This window comes from Pieris brassicae, chromosome 8, assembly GCF_905147105.1.
Source record: "Pieris brassicae chromosome 8, ilPieBrab1.1, whole genome shotgun sequence".
NCBI classification, from domain to species: domain Eukaryota; kingdom Metazoa; phylum Arthropoda; class Insecta; order Lepidoptera; family Pieridae; genus Pieris; species Pieris brassicae.
The window spans coordinates 6,175,888-6,200,613 of record NC_059672.1 but is presented as its reverse complement, the minus strand read 5'-3'; the positions used below and the strand labels follow the sequence as shown (position 1 = coordinate 6,200,613).

At 33.8% G+C, this 24,726-nt stretch overlaps 1 long non-coding RNA gene across 2 annotated transcripts; it reads left to right on the top strand.

The window, feature by feature from the left end:
* Positions 1-20,463: 20,463 nt before the first annotated feature.
* LOC123713571 lies at positions 20,464-24,726 on the top strand. Of its 2 annotated transcripts, XR_006754213.1 has the most exons (4): positions 20,475-20,559; positions 21,197-21,321; positions 24,085-24,156; positions 24,506-24,726. It is a non-coding gene; the product is annotated as an uncharacterized LOC123713571 (long non-coding RNA). The 2 variants fall into 2 exon arrangements; XR_006754214.1 differs by lacking the exon at positions 21,197-21,321 and having other exon boundaries at positions 20,464-20,559.

The following is a 24,726-nucleotide window of genomic DNA, read 5'->3' as shown; positions in this document are numbered from 1 at the left end:
GGAAAACATCGTGAGGAAACCGTCTTGCCTTAGACCCAAAAAGTCGACGGCGTGCATCAGGCACAGAAGGCTAATCACCTACTTGCCTATTCGATTAACAAATGATCATGAAACAGATACAGAAATCTGAGGCCCAGATCTTAGGTATATATTACAGCGTCATTAATTTATTTTTACAGTAATTATTTGATAAGATATATCAAAATAATTTAAATGGTAGAAACTGTGTCACATTTGTACATGGTATTAGTAATAGTAACATTTTGTGGTTTTTAAATTTGAAATATCTTTGTAGCATAGCTCCTAAAGGAATTGACTCAATATGATGCGGCTTTTTAAGAAATGTGTAACCTAACATTTGGAATACGCATATATGCAGGTACCACTACTGTAGTGTTATAAATTATAATAAAACAACGAATTATTCCATAAGTAATATTTAGTTTTAACAAGAACCTTAGGTAATGATTTGTTAAAATTAAAATAACATACGCTTCTCCTATAAAAGGAGGCTTTCTTCTCTTTCTCTTTCTCGTACATAATATTAAAAAAACACAACACAGTACTACAGATAGGTCAGTTTTCCTAGCAGTATTTTGTTACTCATTTTTATAATAAACATTTTCCATTAAAAAAAGGACTGAACGAGTACTGCAGAATCGTTTGTTTTAACTGAAAATACTCAGTTATATAAATTCATTTAGTTTAAAGACTGCATCTGAAAGAAAGAAAAGAAAATATAAGAGTTTTATATTTATAACTTAGAGTATTTCTAAATACAGCTTTCATATTAAAGTTCTTTTTATGCAAGTACTTTCTATATTTTAATCGTATTGAATTTTATTTATGCCCAACTGGCTATTTTATCCATATTGTATTTTAAAGTTGGTTTGTTAAGTCAAATTCGATAAGGAATGGTTCGATAGAAAATATTTTCAGACATAAAATTATAATCTTCTTAGGCATGTTACGCTACAGAACAGAACAGAATGGCTAGAATGTGCTGGAGGACATGGGTGCGGGCAGGGCTTATCTTAATATTATTCAGATCGCCTCTCCGATTGTAGGAAGAGCATTCTGTTATCACTCTTTTAGGTATATCTCTGATAGCAAATATTTTGTTTTAAATTTATGGTATTTTCTTGTCACGTTAAGTTATGAATTAGATATATATGCCTATAGCATTATGTTTACATAAACTATACCCAGAAACTATATCTTTTAAAATTAAAAGAAATTAAAATCAGAAAATTATGACAAGTGAAATTCCTACAAAAACTGACTACCAAATACGCAACGAGTAGGTGAATTGCTACTGTAAAAAAGAGGTATTTATTTTCTATTTTCGTTTAGTAATATTTTAATTCGTATAATAATAAACCTTTATTCATTCACATCTTAGTGACATTATACAAATATGTAGAATTCTACTACTCCAAGATGGGGCCCCTGTCACTAAACACAAATGTAAATAGTCATAGTATTATATATAATAGTAGTTCCATAGCGTTGTCATTGAAACAATAATTATGCGTTTAAAATAATTGTCTGATTATCTATACAAATATTTTTAAGCATTGTAGTTATTACTACTAGAAACTACTAAGGATTTTGAGTTGTCTTTTAAGTACAAAACATTTGATAAGGTTTATGTTCACTCAGGCATATAGTTTATTTTATAAGGAATTTGATAGAAATAAAAGTATAGATAAGGTAATTGTAAAATCAGTTTTAGCAACACAATCACATAATATACACAATATTCGCCATTCAAATTTTTTTCACTGTCTAACAGTTGGCAGTTGTTCCTTTTAAAATTCGAATAGACCCTACCACATGTTAGTGTAAATCACAAATAGAACAGATGCGCCCCTATACTTTATACAATAGAAGATTTTTAACTCTATTTTATACAGTACAAGGATCATTATTCCGTAAAGTGTAATTTAATAGGGCGATGAATGAGTGTGACTGTTCGTTCATGGCATTTGGTCGACAGTTCCTTTACGAATAACTTCGAAGAGTTTGTTCTGTGAAAGTTAAGGTGTTTCCAAGGCTTAAGACTAGGGGTGGAAACAGCAGGTGGGTTTTTTATTTGGTGCATATAAGGTGTTTGACAGGTTTCTTTACGTCAGTGGGTTCCGAAAGGTTATACACGAATTTCGTATCGGGCAATAGTTTATCAGGCATTTGATTTACTATTTATATTTTTTGTTATCGTATGGACACGCGACCATGTATAATATTTTATATCGCTTGTTAATTATGAAGTGTTGTGTAATAATATGAATTAGTTCAGACTTGCATTGGCACGCCCTTATATAAATTAATTAAGCTGAAACTGACTGGCTGACTGACAACTGTTTTTTTATATTAATTTTTTCATGCGCATTAAAATTGAACATTAATTTCACCACGCCTGCTTAATATATACCTACACCCGGGACCTCTATATATGTGTAACATATACATTTTTAATGTTGGCCTGTAGTGAAGAGTTACTAATTATTTCAAACATTTCTCTGTACGAATATAACATATGCATGTACGGTTAAATTAATCTTTAATGTTAGAGGTTAGAACTATTATAGATCTAATAATTGAGTATGTTAGGCACAGTGTAAAACACTTGTTTATAGCTTTATTTTTTCCCAAATCTATATCTTATAAACAGTTAAGTAAAAAACACTTAAATAAACAAGTGTTTAATAACTTAATTAAAAGTTCACTGACTAGTGTCTGATAAACAAAATCAGTGTTGACTTTCACTTAAGCTTTTCAGATTTATTAACGTTGCTATTGCTAAAACTATAAAATAAAATAAAAATTGCCTCTATTCAGCCGAGTATACTATAGTTAAAGTCCATGTTATATACGTTTTCAGTAATACTCGACCTCCGATGGAGGGAAGGCCTCCTCCAAATTCTTCCACTTGTCCCTATTGCGACAATTATCCAATTTTTTCCCGCTATCCTTTTTTATTTCATCTTCCTAAGTTTTTGGTGGGCATCTTCCCTTTTTTCTTCCCACTGGGCCATTCCAATTCAGGTTCATTTTGACCCATCTGCCATTACAAATGTTCTCTCATGGCTCATTTCCATTTTAAGTTTTTTGTATATTATTATAACGACTTTTATTTTTGTACGGCTTCGTATCACATCGTTTTTTATTGCTAGAATTATGCAAGCTTATAAGGATTAGTCATTTGAGTCTACGTCTCCGTGTTGTCAAGAAGCTGGGTGACAATCACGCGATAAAGAAGCCGCTGGCTTTGCCAAAAATATCAATGATGGTCGTAGCAAAATTTGTCGGATACGGATGTCATAATTACCACATTTCGAAGTTCGTTGTTTGTAGTCATATTTCGATTCTAAAACATGGCAACCAATCAATAAACGAACCTCCCGGGATATATATAAGTACCAGATTACCAAACTAATAACATGTCATTTGCACAGCAAAATTCAATTTTAAATACAAAAGTGCTGATTCGAAATCACAGTTCAATTTACTGTTCGTATAATTAAGCGACTCATATATAAAAGGTATATATGTATTTCATTAGCGGCCATATTGCTATAATGTATATAAAAGTCTGAATAGATATTAAGGTTGACGTAGTGCCGTGGAAAATCATGTTTTTGAATCCTTAGCACTTACGAAAGCTGTGTTGGCCTAGTGGCTTCAGTGTGCGATTATCATTCCTGAGGTCGTTGGTTCGATCAACTGGAACGGTGAAGGAAAACATGCCTTAGACCCAGGCGGCTGATCACCTACTTGCCTATTTGATTCACAAATGGTCATGACGAGACAGAAATCTGAGGCCCAGACCTAAAAAGGTTGTAGCGACACTGATTTTTTTAACATTTAAGAAACCGACATATGTTATGGTTATCAGTGTCAAACTAAACGTTATGACTCGCGTGATTTAATGAATTTTGACGTAAGGTTTTTTTTTCATAGCGTAGAACCTCGGATCTAACCATAAACTCTTCGTCGACGACATGTAACAGCTGGTTATGTACTGGACTGTAGAAAATAAATGAAACATATGCGGAAATGTTTGCCACAGGCAAAAAATGTATTGTGATTGCTAGGTTTTGTAGAAACCCGAAAATATAATGTTATGTACACGCATAATTCCTCTGTTTTTTGATTAAACTGACGTTTTCTAAAGACCGTGTGTTAACTTTTACCTTTAAAGTGTAAACATACACTATTTTATATGGTCCTTGGAATTTTAATTATATTAATTAAAACTGAAATTCCGTTACAAACAACAATATACAGTACAATTTCTATAACGCGAACCTCGTTCAATCGAAAAAATTGCAAAGGTTTCAACGAAGGGAATGCCGTTGAAACCTTAAATACGTAGTATCTACAGTTATTTTCCTACTCTATATATAATACATATATATAATCAATAACTGGAATTTCTAGTCGTAAAATATAATTACGCCTTACTTGGAATTCAATTCCCCGAAATAATAGCAATAAAATCCAAAGTAAATGTTTGGGTTCGGGGCTTCTAATATATTGTTTTTGTCACGTGCAATGAATGAATACATTCATTAAAAATATATATGTATATACAAAACGTAGGTTGAATTGTTATTCAAATTTGAATCTACAAATAGAAAAATACACTTAGAAATCGAGCCTCTGTAAGTCGAAATTTCAGCAGTTAAATCATTTGTACCTCGTAATTCTTGTTAAGTCGAAAACTCGTTAACTCTATTTTTTTTGCCGTTCTCTTGACATTCGAGTTATTGAGAATCCACTGTATATGTATGACATTAACACATAGCTGCTTTAAGCATGTCGGTCCATAATTAAGATCAATTAATTAATTAAAGCACTTAACGTGAAGATTGAGGTAAAGCACTCATTTGGCTTTAACTGAAATTACATATATATTTGATTTATGCAATGATTGGTATTCTATACACAAACGAGAATAATCAGTATTGTCTAAAGAATTAGAAATTGGCTGGTATAGAGCCGCTCCCGTAAGTTGGACAGAAGTAACGTCATAAAATTGATATATTTGATTGAAAAACAAAGAAGGAGATGGTAAACAACTCAATGGATGACACCATAATCTGATCGACATTGTCTTTGGTGTATCAAAACTTCTATAATATAAACGTGAATTACATGAAACGTCTAAATTTGTTTGTTTTTGACAAACATGTAATGTTGATGCTAAATTACAGCCCTGAACTTACCCTAATTTTAACATGTATTAGAAGTTTATACTTTATTATTACGTGTTCAGTTTCTGTTATCAATTCGATTATAAGTTCTTATGGACTAAATTTCCTTTTTGTGCTGGGATCGCTAAAAATCAGCGATGTGCTGCTGTCAGCCCGCGCGGCTGTCCACTGCGTGTACCCTGAGGCCCATTTAAAACTGCACACTTCTTTTTACTTTTTATACCATCCATTTTTTCCGTCCGTTTTCATTATTTGTCTAGTACCGTGTTTTACATTACTGTATATCCTTACTATTTATTATTAAATCAGATGATTTCCAGACATACGTCGGCAATGTTTAGCACTTAAATTTGGCTATTGTAGTCTGTGTAGGTTTTAAGAATTATTTCTAAATACATTTAAAATTAGAAGCAACCCTGGGTCGCATAATCTTCATTTGAAAGCTTTTGAAACAGAATAAAACCGAATTACATAGTTAAAACGGACAGCGACTCAAAGTTTTTATAAATCCTTTCTACGTGGAACATAGAATAAAAAACACTGTCCAATAACAGTACATCCGAACGGAAAGTTTTCCAGGAATACACTTATTGATTATTGACGTAAATAGCTCTCAAAAAAGATCCGCTTTTTGAACGAAATTTTTCCCTTTATTTTGCGGAGGTACGCGATTTTAATGGAATTATTAACTGTTTCATCAGATGGATGTAGATTACAAAGAGCTTAATCCTTTTTACTAGTAGCATTTTACACTTACATTTAATTACATTAAATGTAAATGTAATTAATGAGTTATTACGTAAGAAACTCGACCTTAGTTGTAAGAGTACAATTGTACTGGTTTAGTTTTAATCAATAAAAGAGTTATATTCCTGCTTCTGCAAGTCAAAAACAAAGGCATCTTAGAACGTTCACCGGTGCTAAGAGAAAAAAACGGCTCAGTAGACAGCACAAAAAGCTTAGGGAAATTGAAAGAGTGTTACTATGGTTGCGTAGGTAAAGAAAGGTCAAGGATGGCGCGTGTTCGTGTGAGATCCACATTTTTACAAATATTCCTTGTCGGCTGATTTCAACTTAGGGCGTTTTATTCACTCTAAGGCCCAGGTGGCAGGCAAAAAAAGGTATTTTGACAAAAGCCTGACAGTTAATCACACCGTAACAGCTTCTTAATCTTTAACAAGCTCAAGTTCGTGTTACTGCATTCATCCCTGGGCCGGTGCTGCCAAATGTCATCTGCCTGCCTTGCATGCTATTGAGTGTTGATCATCGCCGTTCAGTTGACTGCCTTTCAGTCTTCTATAGATCGCACATGATCGCTTGGATTGGCTGATCTGTTCAGTTATATATATAAACTAAGCAGACTGTTGTTGGCTTAATATTGAGTCAAACTTTAAAGGTGAATATTTGCTCAACGATGATAAATAAATGGTGTTGTTGATGTCTGTGTCTAATTGTGTGTAGTGATATATAAGGTATATTTTTTTTATTTAAACTTCACTGAAACTTTTCATAAATTACATTAACGCTATAGAGCTTAGAGTAACTTTGCATCAAAGGAAAAGTCTGAAGCTCTATTAGACCCTTTATGGTGCACAGACAGATTGTATTTAGGATTATGTAAACATTTATAATGTACTACTAAATAGTGTATCATAAAAGGTTTCTCAGTTATTTTCTATTGTAATAAAAATTGTATTCGGTAGAATATCTCTATAATTTTTTTTTTCGGATTCTTAACGTTAGAAAACGTTGTTCTTACAATTTGTAACACATAACATAACACAACACATTACTTTAAAGTCTAATTATTTCTATTTGATAGTTCTATAGATGTTGACACCAGTTTTAAACCCAATAATTGTACAATAGGTTCATTTCTATGGTTTGGATTGGATAACATTTTTAAAATCCATATTTTAGTTTAATTCGTTAGTAGCATACAATAATGATTGTAGCGTGGCTTATGATAGGAGACAAGACATTTTATTTTACGATCTAGCGAACTCTTGGTGTGGGTCTTTCCTGGGATACCTCCCATGATGATAATGATAAAAAGGCCATACTCTTCCTTTAAACCGGCCGGCAACCCCACTAAAATCAGTGTCCATGCGATGCGATGACTGCACTGACTGACTATAATATAAAAAATATTATCAGGCAGCTTTAATTTTAGTTTTTATCAGATTTTGTATATAAAGAAAACACTTTTTAAACGGATTGAAGCTATGTATTATTATTATAAACTTATAATTATTTACATAAATTTAAATTTTTCCGACGTTTCGTGCTTTACAGCGTGCGTGGTCACGGTGACTGAAGACAAAAGTGTTTTCTTAATGTGTAAAAGCTATGTTAACAAAAGACAATACTAGATTTTGTATACATAATATAACTAATGAGAGCACGCCCCAAAAAAGGAGGATAGAAGAAATAGACGCGGTAGAAGGAAACGAATGGAGACAGAAAGTCATGGACAGAGTTAACTTGAAAAAGCTGGGGGAACCTTTACCCGTGAAAGTGTTCCGATTGACGGTACTGAAGTTAGCTGCTGCTATTTAAGCTGTATATTGTTATTTGTAATGATTGGAAATTAAACGGGATTTAATTATTATTATTAACATAACTAATAAGTGATATTAAGGGAGCTAAAGGAAATATACACAAAAATTTAAGTATAAGCACAGAGCTTATTAATTCCTTGTGCAAAAAGATCCCTATTTCATTATGTAAGTTGGACGAAAGAGTTGGAGTTGAAAGGAAGGGGTTTTTACAAGAGACCTTACGATTGTGAACGTTGTGTTACGTAGATTCTATTTTTGTTTTATTCGGATAATTAATGTGAGAAAACGTTGTTCTTACAATTTGTAACACATCAACAAAATATGCTGATTAAATATAAAATTTGTGGCAATGTCAGGTTGAACTTTAAAGTCCAATTAATTATTTGAATAGTACTATAGAAATGGACACTAATTTTGAACCCAATAGTTTAATACGTTCATTTTATTGGTTTCGATTGGATACAATTTTTAGAAGCCATATTATTTAACTCTAGCATGTAACTCTTGATTCTTTTGTCAATACATGGCGACTTGTTATTTTTTAGCTTTGGTATATGTGTCGATTCAATGGAGCATTAAAGCTGTATAAAACTAGGTAGCAAATATCCGTTTCGCCAATTCCTAGAAATATTGAAATATAAACATTTTGCAAAAGGGTCGAAATAAAATGGTGCATTGTATAGGGAATTGGATGGTCGACCTCATTTCATACGAAATACGGGAAATGATATATTTGGTCGAACGATTTTTAATCTCTTATTGAGCTTTGTTATATAAAAACGAGGTATAAATTACTATGAATATTGGAAATATTCGACAGATATAAACTTACTAGTCTTGTGGTGGTGACTGGTCGAACTTGAATTCGTGTATGCGGTGTTGTTAGTTATTTCGACTATGTATTTGCGTGATGTTCCCACGAGAATGTAAGTGCGTGTTCCTATTTCACCCTGCCTACTGCTCATAGAGGGCAAATATTTTTTTAAAATATTTAACTGTTAAGTAACCGTGTAATGGTTGCAGCTCCGTACAGACATTGTGTAAAACAAAAACCTTGGCGATTATAAATAGTGCCGCAGTGTTTATTGCCAGTTCTTTTCGTCCGTTCTACGGCCTTGATTTGAGAACTGGCAGTGAATGTAATTTAATATGTATTTCTTAATTGACATTAATAAGTGTACATTGTGTTACCTTAATGAATAAATGATTTTGACTTTAATGAATGAATTTACAGACTCAAACAGTATTCGAAACGTCGAGTTATCTAAATAACATTATGTTTGATTTTAAATTTGTTAATGACGTAACTAAGTAAAGTCTGTTTCACGGATTGTATTTATATGCCTATAATAGACAAGGGATTTTGTAGAATCTAACTCCAATCGAATTTTTATTTTTCCGTACTAACGGAAAATATCACAGTAACATCCAGAATACATGTATCGGAAACTTTTTCAAAAACTAAAACGCTGGGCAAAGATGGAAGGACGAATTATGATTTAAAAAAAGGAACAAAATTCCATAAGTTATTTGCTTTCAAAAATTAAATTATTGATGTAGGAGCAATTGCAGTTCTGCAATTAGTACCTCAGTTCTACTTATAAGTTAGAATGATAGCTTTCACGAGATCAAATTACTGTGAACGAACTAGTTAATTACTAAACTTTGCAGTAAACTAAGTTTATCTTTCAGTATGATTCCGGAGCCATCGGAAGCATCTAAAGGAGAAGTTTTGAAGACAAAGATGACGGCCCACAGCCTCCACAAAGCATTGTCTGCGATGCTTCTTGGCAAAGTGCAGGACAGACAGACACTCGAGGAACTAAATAGATTGCTTATTGAATACGTTTACAAGGGAAGTAATATTACTTATAATGAAACTAGAAATCAAGAGTTATCTTGATCGAAATAATTACATACTTTTTTGAAACTAAACGTTTTAAAAAAGTTGTAGTATTTTCGAAAACGTTTTTTTATGGTAGACTTATTTATTCCGTAGACTGTATTTAAAATATGAATCAATTTCAACGAAGAATTATTTTATATAGTTGAAATATTATAGAAAAATATACTAGTTCATTAAATTTGTGATTTTTCGTGTATCGAACCATTATTATTTATTATACCAAAGAATAATTAATAAAATTAACATAATTAGATTAAGGATTATTTTTAATTGCAATATTATAATGTAACTTGTGATTCGTCGAGACATATTGATTGTTTAAAGATCTAAATGTCATACTCAGAGAGGTTCATTCAATTATCTCCCAAAGATTCTCTTAGAGCCGAACATATTGATATCACATAGTTAACGATTTAAGGGAAACAAGAGCTGTGAAAAACCTTTTTTATGTTTAAAGAAGATACTGGGGTTAGAATATTGTAGCTAAAATATGTAGTAACGTCTAATAATGCACAAGTCGGTAATAAATACTCACTCATAATATATTGTTGTGTATTGTTTTTCATCACTTATAAGGTTATATGCCAGTCTGTTATTCGCTAGCCCGTATATTGTATATTATCCAAATACACCAAAGATAGTCCAGTCTGTTACCATGCCAACCATTTTTAAATCCTGAAATTTTAAAATTCGAATATCTTCGAATTCAGTGATTAAATGAGTTCGGAAATGAGACTTAGCAGTGTTTTTGACACCTGAAGGGTACAGTGTATTTTTTGTGTAAAATTGGTTACTTTTATGTTTATTATGCAATGATTTTACCAAAGATATTAGCACAATGTATTAGTTTGAATATCAATAAAAATATTATGTGTATCGTTTTTTTAGTTATTCACGTTTAAATAGTTTACAGACTTAATTCAAATATAAAAGACTTTATGCAAATCTTTGTCATATGAGACTTAAGTAATTGGGTTAAGTAATACTCTTTTTAACTTTTAGATGAAGTTAAGTGTTAACTTTTTGTCCTTGGGTTTGAAGAGATTGCATATTAGCGATAAATCCGTACTATCCCGCTCCTTAATTATTTATTTTATCTGATTGTATATGTACCCTTAATGCATCGAATTATTAATAAATCAAAAATAACTTAAAAGGTTATGTTTGAGTAACTATTGTCAATATTATTCTTAATACTACTTATTATGTACTATTACGAGTAGAGTCACGGGATATAACTGTTATATATATTGTGTTCATGGAGATTTCGAGTTTTTGTCCAAAGAAATTGTTTCAGATTGGGGATAATCGTTCAAAAATATTCATTAGATATTATATTATTTGATAACAGACCCTAATTTGCATACGAATAAAGGTCAGAAATTTAAATTTCGAATTCTAACTAGTATTTTGCAAACAAACTATTCTGCATACGAGGAATAATGGTCAAAAATTTAAATTTAAAATTCTAACCTAAGCCTAAACCTAAAGTTTATTTTTTACATGCACACATAGGGTATGTGTGCATGTAAAAAATAAACGTCAAATATTTTAAATTTCGAAGTCCAACCAGCAAGTTGATAATATACTGTGTATACGAAAAATAAACGTTAAGAAATTTAAAACTCTGATTCTAAAAAGGTATCATTTAAGTTCTCACTCCGCATGTCTATTACGTGTAAATTGAGAATTCCCACCGAGATTTCACATTTCACTGCCAGTCTGTGATTTTAATAGACTCAGTCTATGTATTTTTGGAGAGTTCAATAATATTCTCACTTTAGGGATTATTCTAAAAGCAAATGGAACTATGTAATAATTATTGATATGTCGTAATCGTTGTATGAGTTTTAAATTAACTCTAAGAATCCCTCCACCGTATGCGACAAGATACCCAGAATTGTTCCATGTGCCTCGTACCAACACAAATTATCTGCATAATTCGGCAATGTTTCGGGTTTTATCTAACTATGACATTGATGATAATATGATATTTTCCATCTCACCAAAGAGGATGTGAGGAAATATTTGAAGGGGCGGGAAAACTTTGACTTTGTTTAGGAGTAGCAATTTAATTTTTTCTTCAAAATATTAGGTATTAATTATCGTTTGTTTAACGTTAAATTTCAGTTTTCTTTATTTTTTTTGCTCTTTGTCTAATAATGTACTTACTTATGTTTTCTGTTTCAGGTATAATCTTTATCTATGTAATCTGTTTTGGCTTTGTATTTTGTATAAGTGTTTTGTTTTGTAATATGTGTGTTCGCTGTAAGATTACTAATAAATACATAATAAAACTTATTTCCTCAAAGTCCTTAGTTGTATCATATGTATGTATATAGGTTAACTTAGATTACTTCCAAACTAACTAACACTTGAAAGAATTGAGAATGATATACTTGAGTATCACAATACTTAACGAAAATGCTTTAATTAATATTCTTCAGAATTCTTTTAAAGAATTAAAAATTCTATAATTATACTAATTGTTCATACATTGTTAAGTATTAAACTAAAGATAAGCTTCTGATAATTTAATTAAAAATAATTCACCATATTATATAATTTTGCCAGAGGGAATAATGTTGGTATCAGTAAAATATCCCCTATTCCTAGCGAAAAACTCCCTTTGAACAAAGAAACGACCCCATATCATAGAATGCGTGGGAAAGATAAAAAATTAGGGGACAAAGTATGAACTGATAAATAAGAAAAATAAATGTGTTTTATATAATCTCAATCCAAAACATAATCTATTGAATACTAGTGTGGGAAATTATTACGTAACATTAAAAAAAAATCGGACATCATTTAAAAATTAAAAATAGAACTGGCTAGATTTTATATCGCAAGAGCGTTAATTAAAATTATTAATGGAGTTTATTTCATTTTAAGCTATCGATATATTGAAGTTTAAATTGAGAAGGAAAATAATAAAACGCATACAGTGGACGAATTTATTCGAATGATAATAAAGCTTTTTTAACAAATATAATTCGTAAACATTGACTAGATAGTGACTAGACGCCCTGTTGGGCCACCTGTTGCTTCGTTACAGAATTATCAACCTTACATCAAGACACAACACATTCCAGAGCCCGGAAGAGGAAACAGTACTTTGTAGGAAGAATACACCATCGACACTTGAAGCACAGAAATTATAAGTGTTCGGAAGTTTAGGTTTGGGAGGGCTCTGGGCCGAGCAAGACTCAGGCAACAGCCATTTCACCGATTCCGCGAAGAAGACGCGAGCGCAGCCGGGCGAACACTGGATGTTCAGTTGGGATCCCTCGCCCGTGGAGGAACCGCAGCGTCTCCTGAGCGCACACAAGGAACCCAAGTTGCTCCGGGTCCATGTTCACAGGCACGGAATCAAGCAGTGGATCCTCATTCTCGTCACCGAACACTTCGCGATCATCGAAGTTGTACTCATCACCAGACTCGTCCGAAACATGCTCATTTTCCATCTCCACTGAACATATCCGACCAAAAAGACGCTTCAAAGCCTGCCGCTTTTCAGAGGTTTGCGGGTCGCTAATTAGTGGTTCACTGCGGGATCGCTTGCGGCGCCGCTGCCTTTTTGCTAGCCTTTCGGATTCATTTTCGCAATCACGCTTTCGTTTACTCGTCATAATCGCTCGTAGTAAGCCCGCCGGCGTCGGGATGCGAACTGCGAATGGGCCGTGCAGGGAGTTGAAGGGTCTCGATGCGATTACAGCGGATATCTGTTATCCCACTTGCGCGGAGCGGGGTGCGCCGTAGAGCGAGCGAGACGCCGAGGGCAGCTGCAAGCGAAACAGCTGGGTAAGCAGATGCAGGGTGCGGGGAATGCACGCTTTGTTTGATAAAGTTTATTCGGGGAAATAAAACTGTTAGTCGCGATTGCGCGGGCCGCAGCGGGGCGGGGATGAGTGGCCCGGCCGGCAGCTGCGACGCATCTGCCGTCGCCGCGCTCAGGTGAATTCCTCCCGTCTCAAGGTGCCGACATTGAGTAATTAGATACGAGCTACCTGTTAGATACTATGTAAACAAAACATCGCTCTACCAAGGCTGCAGGCTAAACACGCATGCTCAGATTAAGTTAGGGCGGTGCTGATTAGCGCAAAATAAAACCTAACTATGTTACGTACATAGTTCATTGTTTTGTACATTCGTTTGTAAGGCAATAGGTATCTGCGTAAATTGTAAAAATCAATACCCAGGCTTATGTACGGAAAACGAGCTGACGGCTTTGTACCTAGGCTTATGTACTTCACTGGCGAGTACATAGTACATAACTATCGTATCGCGTTTTCAGTCGAAAGCCGCATTAACAGACTAACGACGTTGTTATTGTCATCTTCAAGTACCTCTGCAAACAATTATAGGATGTAATATAATACTTTCAACGACAAAGAAAGCAAAGAGATATATTCTATTAGGTTGTATTGCAAAGTAAAGTTTTAACAGACACAAAACTGAATTACCAGGAAACAAAGATTAACATAAATATGGAATAAGTACTCAAAAACTGCATTAATAAACTTTACAATTAGCTCAATTCGTACGTAAAATTACTTTGAAAGTAACATGGAGTTTCAACGATTTCATTACAAAGGAAATGTTTCAGGCTTTGAAACACTGAAACTTAGCTTTGTGTTATTCGATAGAAACACGTCTTAACGACTTGGGATTAGAGTCGTTTATTGTTTATACGGTGAGGAGCAGTCGGGACAGCTCAGTAAGCCATTCCTCACATAATCGGAGTAGATGTAGCGTCAGTTTCATAGTAACAAGTTTGCATACATTCGATTTCAGGACGCAAACGAGTGTCCTGAAACTCAGATTCTAGGTTGAATATTGCTCGAGAAATGAATTTACTGACTCGTATTGAGCTTTAATTTCGTTTTGCGCTTTCTTGTTGGAACTCAATGAAATGTTTCTAGTAATGGGAAAATAGATGACTGTCACTGAAGGGATTATTTCTTTGTACCATCTTTTATGGACGATTAATCACAGTCAAGACTTTGATTATAAAATAGACCTTATATATTCGCCCAAGGAATGCGCTGGTCCTATGAATTCTAACTATTTAAATATTATGTTATAAATTCTTTAATTATACTAATAGAATTTTAATTTAGGTTATAAATTCTTTATTTTACTGACGTTTTCTTGCGAATTACTTATCTTCGTTCGAGAAAGAAGGTTTTGCCAAATTTAGTATGTGTAGACTTTGTAATACAATTTTTTCTGTATAAGTGTCTGTTACTTCGGGATATATGGATATCGCAGTGTATGTATGTTGCTGAGCGCAAAAGTTGAAGACTGAAGGACCAATTCGTGTGTTTTCTTAAATGTAATAAAATATGTTTACTTAGTACTTTTGGTTCCGTATAAGCAAATAGTCACTATGGGGTAGCATAGCATTGTTCCGTATGTTGGTATGGTAGCTACGTGCGTAATAAAAAGGTAGACTAAGTAATAACATATTAAGGTGAAATGAAGTTCGCGGGGCAGCTAGGATCCAATAAAAAATATAAATCTTAAAATATATAAATTACGCGTCACGTTGTTTGTCCGCTATGGGCTCCTAAACTACTTAACCGATTTCAATCAAACGTGCACACCGTCTGTAGTTTGATCTAACTTAAAAGAGCTATCCTAGCTATGTGTACATATATACTGTACGTGTGTATGTCACCGAACGCCTCTTAAACGGTCCGATTTTAATGTTTTTTGTATGCGTTTGGGTCGAGCCCTGGATGGTTTAGTTTCACAAATCAGTCCGGCAGATGGCGCTGCATCGATATTTTCATACTTTGTTTAATATCCTAATCTCTTGAAATATAATGCAGTACAACGTCTGTCGGATCCGCTAGTATAATATACAGATACGATCGTCATTAAGATATTACTCTAATATGCAATTACGAAGTTCTAAGGGAAATCATAAATATTTTTTACCGTTAAATCGATATTTCAGTTGTCAATAAGGACTAGTACTATACTAGTACTATAGCTTTGCAAGATTTTAAAGGTTCTTCCGTTCTGTTTCAGAGATGACACAAGCACTTAACATTTATATAATTCTATTAAAACTGTAGTACAAATAAATAAATGCTATGCATGCAGTGTTCCCCGCGGTGCGTATAAAGCGTGAATTGAAATGTTTTAGATGAACTTTCATAGACAAAACATACTGAAAATAATCCGTAGTTGAACTTTAGCACAGTGCACATATTTTAGCATTTCTTGAAAACTAGATAAACGAACCGTTTGATTCTGATTGGTCAAAAGCTCATCTAAACCAATACGTATGACATAACATGTCATTACGTCCATTGGTCTAATCACAATCAAACGCAACGTTTTTCTTGTTCTTTTGTTTTTCAATTTCACCATCCTGACTTAATAAATTGACATAAACGAAACTTTTTATAAACTAAACTGATACTCAAACCAATAATTAAAATTTATCTACTAATTGTCTTTTATATAAAATATTGTAATGCCCTCTGTTACAAATAAGAAAATCTCCAAATACAAAAAAGAAGTGAAATTCTATCTAGATTTTGTGAATTTTTAAATCAGTGCCATCTAGTTATGAACTATAGAACTTGATTAAATGTATTAGAAAGGCTCTACGCCTGCACGATATGAAGTTTCGCGGTAATTTCGTAAGAGGTATTTTAGAATCAAAAATATGTTAAGTAAAGTTTAGAACAGTTTAAAAACTCCACTCGTATCACTTAGACAAGAGCGGTTCCATAACTAAGCGTTTTCTAAGGTATTTTTTGCCTCTCACCACCACTATGTGGAATCAGCTGACCACAGAAGTATTTTCGAACCAATTCAACTTCGGTTCCTTCAATGATACTTACACAGCCTTTGCTTAAGCCTTACATGTATCGTACAATTTTTTCTTTATCAAGTTGGGCTAGCATGTTAGCGATAAGACAAGATTGTGAAGAGAGATTTGTTGTGAGACATAGTTTTAGAAGCAATTAGTAGTTATACACCATTTTATAGTTTAGTTAGAATCTCACTTAACAAAAGTAATTAAAATTATTTCGGATACTTATAATAATAATAATAAAGCACTTTTATTTCCAACAACTTTAAATAACATTTTTTTCTTATATCATATTCATGTAAAACTATGTTATTGGAACCCCATTTAGGGTAAAGGCCTCCTCTAGTAGAATTTCTGTTTCTTATTTTTTTTGGATTCTTTTGTTAGAGTAAAATCCACTTCATTTATTGTTTTTCCATCTGGTGATAGCCAGGTCCAATTACGATTTTTTCTTTAAGTTTATAGTATGTTTATAACGCTTCTTTTATGTTTTTTCCTGATGAGAAAGCCTACCGCATACAAGCCAAGCGTTCCTCCTTTATAACATAGGATAGAATTATCATGTTCTTTAATACTGCATCCCTTGGTATAGCGGAAGTCAGGAACTTCCGCAATACCAAGTATGTCTATTTCTATTTTTTCTAGTGAGTGCATTAATTCTATGTATCTTTTTTTGTATAAAATAGGGGGCAAACGGGCAGGAGGCTCACCTGATGTTAAGTGATACCGCCGCCCATAGACACTCTCAATGCCAGAGGGCTCGCGAGTGCGTTGCCGGCCTTTTAAGAGTTTGTACGCTCCTTTCTTGAAGGACCCGAATTGGTACGGAAATACTTCAGTGGGCAGCTGGGTCTACATAGCGGTGTTTTCGAAAAGAGGAGTAGCGACAAAGGGTATTTTTTTCGCGGAAAACACGCAATCTTGTGTCTTCTTGGGGTTAAATTGGACTAGGTTTAGTCTACCCCAGTCCGAGACTCCACGTAGTAGAGTTTCGACTTCAGACACAAGTTTGTTCCGGTACTCATCGACAACTGCCCGAGAAATACCTGCCCGGCCAGTGTAAAGAGTATACCCAGTGCTGTCGTCCGCATAGCAATGAATGTTGCTAAGTTGCAACATGTCATTGATATGCAGAAGAAACAGGGTCGGGGATAGAACACAGCCTTGTGGGACCCCAGCATTCACGGGTTTAAGGTCGGAACATCCTCCGTCGACGACGACCTTGATGCTCCGATCTGCCAGAAAGCTGGAGATCCAGTCGCATAATTTCTCGGGAAGCCCGTAGGCTGGAAGCTTAGAGAGCAGTGCTTTGTGCCACACCCGATCGAAGGCTTTCGCTATGTCCAAACTAACCGCTAGCGCCTCCCCCTTGGACTCAATTGCCTCTGCCCATCTATGTGTAAGGTATACTAGAAGGTCACCAGCCGAACGACCACGACGAAAGCCGTACTGATAATCGCTAATTAGCTGGTGGCCCTCTAGATACCTCAAGAGCTGGCCATTAATAATGGATTCCATTATTTTGGAGAACAAGGAGGTTATAGCTATTGGACGATAGTTGGTCGAAACGTGAGCCATTTCAATTGAATTACGCAGGAATTGCATTGTTATTCAAAGAATATTAGAGATTCAATATTTAGTTAAGTGACTACCAAAACTGCCAAGGGACAAAATACAAAATTTAAAAATTATTTAAATAGCATTGCCTGTTTAATGGAACTAAACAACGTACAATTAATGGAGTTAGATTTAAAACCGCTAAAGATAGAAGATCCGCTGTAATACACGTGGCTCCAGCGTGCGACTCTTATCTCTGAGGTCATAGGTTCAAAAGCCGGCTGTACACCAATGGACGATGTCTTTGTGCGTAATTAACTCTCACTCGTACGGTGAGATGGACCCAAAAATATCAACGGCTGTGTTAGGCTTGAAGGCGGATCAGATCTTGTTGTAAATGGTTGTAGCCACTGGTTTTTTTACTACAAAAATTCCACGGACGGAGCATGCTCAACTTTAGATAAATTAATAAAATAAGACACACAAAAATAAAGAAGCGTTACTAAAGCTACTCATCCGTTGAACTGTGTTCTTAAGCTTAAATTGAGATGAGCAAGGTATGTAGTAAGACTGTCTGACGATCGATGGACCATAAGGACGACCCGGGGACGCCCTATTGGAAAACGAAATAGAGGAAGACGGCTCACAAGATTGGTGGATGACATTACTAAAACGGCTGGCTCGAGCTGACTGCAACTCACCTCATCTGGAGATCCTTGGAGGAGGCCTTTACCTTCGGAAGGGTTCTTTAAAAACAATTAGGAAATAGATATAAAAATGTGAGATTTTAAAGATTTGATTGATTAAGCTTATTTTGTTATTTTCCATGAACACAAGAGCTTTTTTAATTTTAATTACTTTTGTTATTATACTTACTATATTGTCAGATATTAATTAATTTTTAAACAAACTACTAGCACCGAATATAGCATAATTTATTTATTGTCAAAGCACGAACAAATAAAATATTCCCAGTACAGACAAAAAATCAGGAATATTTGCGTCCAACGAATTTAAATAAACTGTCACAGATGAATAAAGAGACATTTTGTTTGGCTTTGAACAGTTTGAATTTATAGTGTGATTGTCCAATTTCGAAAGCTGTTTTTCATTTGACGCCTGTTACAGAGGATCATTAATGAGATATGGCGATCAATAACCAATCATTCGATAAACCTTTGTTTGTGAAAACGGAAAATTCGGATAGGAATCTTTACCTAGGTAACACTGAAAATGTTTAGAACATTAAAAACGGCTTAATGTAGAATGTTGCCAATACTTTTATTGTTTTTTAAAGTAATCTCCGTTCCGTTCCTCCGATCATAACACATTGTCGCATTCGAAGGAAGCACAGAGAAAAGCAGTAGGCCTATTCTTCCTTAGGGGTCTCTTCTATGGCATTTTCGTACGCTTTCACCGCATCTTCAGGGCTCGTAAAGCGAATAATAATAAATATAAAAATACCTCGAATTTTATTTTTGGTGCCAGGAGTATAAATATAGAAAAGAAAAGTATAAAGTCAAGACTGTATGGCGGATGACTCATTATCTCGACACCTGCCCTGGTCAAAAATTCAACAGTCCGTAACTGGACTCATAGCAATGCATAGGTATCTGCTGATGGGTCACTCTCTTATCTTCATCTATCATGCGTCGCATAGCACTGATGTCATCTTAAGTAGTCGCTGTTAAAGGACGTTCCTCACGCGGATCATCATTGAGATTGCTACGTCCACGCTTAAACTCGTTTAACCAATTGTATATAGTGACACGAGATGGGGCTTCATTAAGAAATGCTAAACGCACGCATCATACTTTTGTTGTTGAGTAAGCCCACTACGAAAGTCATAATAACTCATTGACGAAAAATTTTCTCGGGTTAGGTTCATTTTTACGTGTAACAAGACAATCTAAAAGATTTGCCGCCAATTCACAAAAACAAATGACAAGTGAATGCAATATACTACATTAAGTTACCAAAGAGTTCTAAAATTGAAATTCGAAAAGTTTTCATTAGCAGTGTTTTTTAACTGGCTAGTTCTAAACATTTTCAGTGTTACCCACGTATATTCATGAAATAGATACAGAAATCTGAGGCTACAAACCTATAAAGATTGTAGTGCCACTGATTAATTTTTTATATATGAATAACCTTAAAAACTACCAGATCCACTTCAATTCTTTCATTTAATTCTCTGCAAAGCTAGAAGAGGCCCCTAGTGTAAGATATATTATGGAAACCTTTATTTAACTGTGAATGTCGTGATAGGCACCTATACTTCGAAGTTATCAAAACTTTGAAGGAAAATGTTCCTCAATCTAAACTTTTCATATTTTTCTTGTAAACGATTTTCTAACGTGAATTCATAAGTATGTTTATAATCTCCATAAAATAAGGGAAAAGTTATAACAATATAGGGATAAGTGAAAATGTAAATTGTTATTTGTATTATGATTTTTAATGTATTTATTGGAAAAAAAGGTGGGTGCAAGTTTTATGCTCATTTTATTTTGGGTTTCATATACTAAAAGGGTAAACAGAAAAGCTGGATTGGTTAATTCCATTTTCTTTTAAACTTTCGTTAAATCAATGTTAGTAGCTGTTTTTTTAACACAATTTTTCACTCGTACAGATTAATTAATGAATTTTAAACACACTTTAAAATAATATTTAGTGCAAAGATATTTTGTAAGTATAACCTACGATAATTTAATGACTATCCTTCACGACGCAAAGTGCTTTGTAGTTATTCAAAGTCAGCGTATCCTAAGAGCTCTCGTTGCTTAATAATGTCCTAGAGACTCCAAAAGAAAGTGCCCACTCAGAAGGGACTAAGTCAAGATATATTACGACACGAATTGGGAAATCAATATTCCATGTTTCGCGTCAAATTTGCACATTCTATTTTTAAATTAAGAGTTAGTCATAGTACAAAGTTAACTAAAATGCATCAGTAGGCATCGTATCGAAAGTGATGGTAGGCTTCACGACGAATATTTATCTAATCACCAAGCCTATATACCTAACTATATAATTGGGTCTTGAATGGAGACCTCTCCAGAGCAAAAGACCGCGCGGTGGCTTACCGACTAGGTGGACTGACACCATTGTCAAGCAGGTCCCAGTGGATACAGAGAGGCCAGTGCAGGGAGTACTGGAGGAAAATGGAGGAGGCCTACGTCGAGAGACGCACCAAATAAAGATGCTGATGATTTGGACATGCAATTTGCTTATACATGCGAGGTAGTCATAGCTAGATGATTCCAATTATAATTATGTATTAACTGAACTATAAATGTTAGTTTTTATAGCGCTCTGGTACATTTAATGACCATGGCCGCGGTAAAAGACTTCAATAAGACATTTTATTGTCTGGGTATAAAAATAAGCTTTTGCATATAATTAGATAAGTAGAATATCTATGTCCAACCCACAGTCACAAAAACTTAAATGCTGGTTAATTATAATAAAAATACAATAATAATTTATTCCAATTGGATAACACAGATTCATTTTAGTAAGTGGTAACTTAAAAAAACTAATATTAGTACTAACATCAACAACAAATCATAATGTACGTACGCAAATTGTTAAGCATCAATTGTACTAGGGAACTTTCAACAATTTGCGTAAAAGTGATGCCGTTCTTTTCCGGTGGATCGCCGATTAGTCATAACATGGGAGAACATGCCTGAGGCACTGCAAAAGTTGGGCAGTCCCAACAACATCCTAAATGCGTTATTATTTTGAATGCACAAGGCAATTAGTAATCTGACAGTACGGCTAACCGATAGAAGATTGGCAGTAAGCCTTAAAAAGGGTGATTTTTACTTAATAAAGTTAAAGAGTTCTCTCGGGTTAAGCGAAGTCTTGTTGCTGACATACAAATAGTGAAACATTAACTGTAGTTGATTGCAAGTAATTATTTCTCAAGAGTCATCTTAGAACAATTAATTTAAGAACAAGAAAGTTCATTTCACGAGACAATAGGACGTCCTTATTGAAGCCCACATTCCCGACCGAGATTTAATATTATAGATTTTGTAAAGTTTAATTTAGTGGTTGCGGTTTCGAACTGTAATGTACAGATTTTTTGTATTTTTTTCGGATATTTAGTAATATTGGTTAAGTGGCTTAGATGTGAGATTCAACACTGCACGTGCTTTGTCAAAATTGAAACAATAAATGTGTATACAATTAATGAACAGCTTTCTCAGCCAGTTTTAACGAGTGTAAAGTCCTGTTTTAGTATAAACTTATAGGCACTTTTATTGTTTTTTATTAAGAAGATTTAGGCACACCAATAAGAAAAATTATAAACTAGATATCATGTGTCTTCTCGATATTAATATATGTATGTGAGCACATTCTCGAATAATTTATTTATGTAAACCACATGTTATGCGATTATTGCATATGAAGGGGTGTATTAATAAAAATTGAAAGAAGTTTCCGCCAATTGGCGCGTGTTAAATGCATGAACATCTCTCAATTTCAGGTTTAACTTATTAATTTTAAGAACATATTATATGTTCGGTATAACGACAGTGTCAAGAATTAAGTTTCAGAATATACAATATAAACCCATTATGAAATTTATTGTTAAACACATTTTAAGTAGATTTATGCCAGGCAATAAAAATACATACTATGTATTTATTTAAAAAAATCTCTATTTATAGATTTGTAGGTTATTAGTGTATTTTAAACATTCAGTCTAGACTTAAGAGAGGTGGGTTATGTTTATATAAAATAGTCGTAGGACAGAACTTGCGGTTTTAAAGTGAAAGGTGTTAGTCTTAGTTGTGTGTAGAATTTTACAATGTTTTTAAGTTTTTATGCTACATGTTTTTTTTTAATATCTATTGATGCGTTTTTTCTACTTGATGGTATGTAGAACTTTTTGACTTTAAATTTTTTAAATCCAGCTATTTGTAATTGAGTATCTAGCAATTTCTGATATGTACTTTCAATATCAATTTAAAAAAAACTGGGGTCTGCGGCATGGGCATGGCCTACGCGGTCCACTTTATATGTCATAATGTTTATGAATTTGACCGTAAAATGATACAATCCTATTTATGACATACCACTATTGTCATATACAACCAACGGAGCCTTCTTATGAAAGAATTTAAAAAAAATCTGCACTAAGTATGGAAATGTTTACAAAATAGGGAGAAATTAAAATTATATTAATATAACAAATATTATGATTGTTCTAATTAGTCCAAAGTGTCAGTAGGACATAAATTCATTTCCACAGTTATAGCTAGTAACACTGCGGAAATCAAGAATTTATTAAGAACAGAATATTTACGTGTACATTTAATTGGGGTCGTTGAAATAATCAATTTCACAGATTTCACTTATACCTATGTTTTGTTTAGAGTAACTACACTAATACACAATAGTATAAAGAGGAAATATTCTATTGTTTGTTTGCATTGAATAGGCTCCTAAACTGGTTGAATTTGAAAAATTATTTCACCATAAGAACACTACATTAATCCTGATAAGCATATGATTTATAAAATATTTTCAAACACGTTAGGGTTCTGTATGAAGTACCTGTTCTAGGTGAAAAAAAAATTAAATCGTGTACGCTCCGGAAACAATTGACAATAGAGCAAAGTGATGTACTACAGTTTTTTTTTATAAAATAGGGGGCAAACGGGCAGGAGGCTCACCTGATGTTAAGTGATACCGCCGCCCATGGACACTCTCAATGCCAGAGGGCTCGCGAGTGTGTTGCCGGCCCTTTAAGAATTTGTACGCTCTTTTCTTGAAGGACCCAGTTTTATAGAAGACATCAATATCTACAAAAAGTGATATTATTTAAAATATTTTTTTTTCATTTAAAAGTCTATTTACTGAGAAATGCATTAGGCCATAGAACATCGTGGTACGTCCGAATTAAGTAGCAGAATTAAAAGAATTGTACTTTCTGTACAATTTTTCTTTCGGGTGTTTCTAGTTATTTATAAAAATGTACCTTCCTTTCAGATAAGGAGCCCTTTTTCTTTTGCTATAAAGTGTGCCCGCTGTATTGTTCACCACGGAGACGCTATGACGACGGTAAGCCAATGATGAATAAATATAAAACGATTAGGGAACATTAATAAATTACTTTTATTACACTATTTATTCAAAATATGTTGTAATACTTGCAACTTTTTCTATATAGAAAGTTATTTGAGAATAAGGTGAGCAACTCGGCTTGCCTTAGACCTATAAATTGACTTTATGAGTGGTGGTTCCCGTATGGGGTTTCTCCATATGGCAACGAGACAAATATATATTAGTTGACATAAAACTTTATTAACATAACTCATTTGGAGTGTAAATGTTTATTTGCCACCAAAGACTATTATTTACAACAAAGTATTTAGGCCTTCGAAATTTAAATTTATACTTATATTTCTAGACACATCGTCGTTAATCTATTCTGATGATGAATTACCGTACATATATGAGGAACCCGAAGAGATTTACCCACACAGTTTTCACTTTTGTAAGCCCAAACCCACCACTTCAACAACGACACAAGCGACAACGACTACAACGGAAGAGCCGACATTTATCTGTTTAATGTGTAAGAAGAAATGCAATAAAAAATCTACTTAAGCAAAAAGGTTTTATAAGATA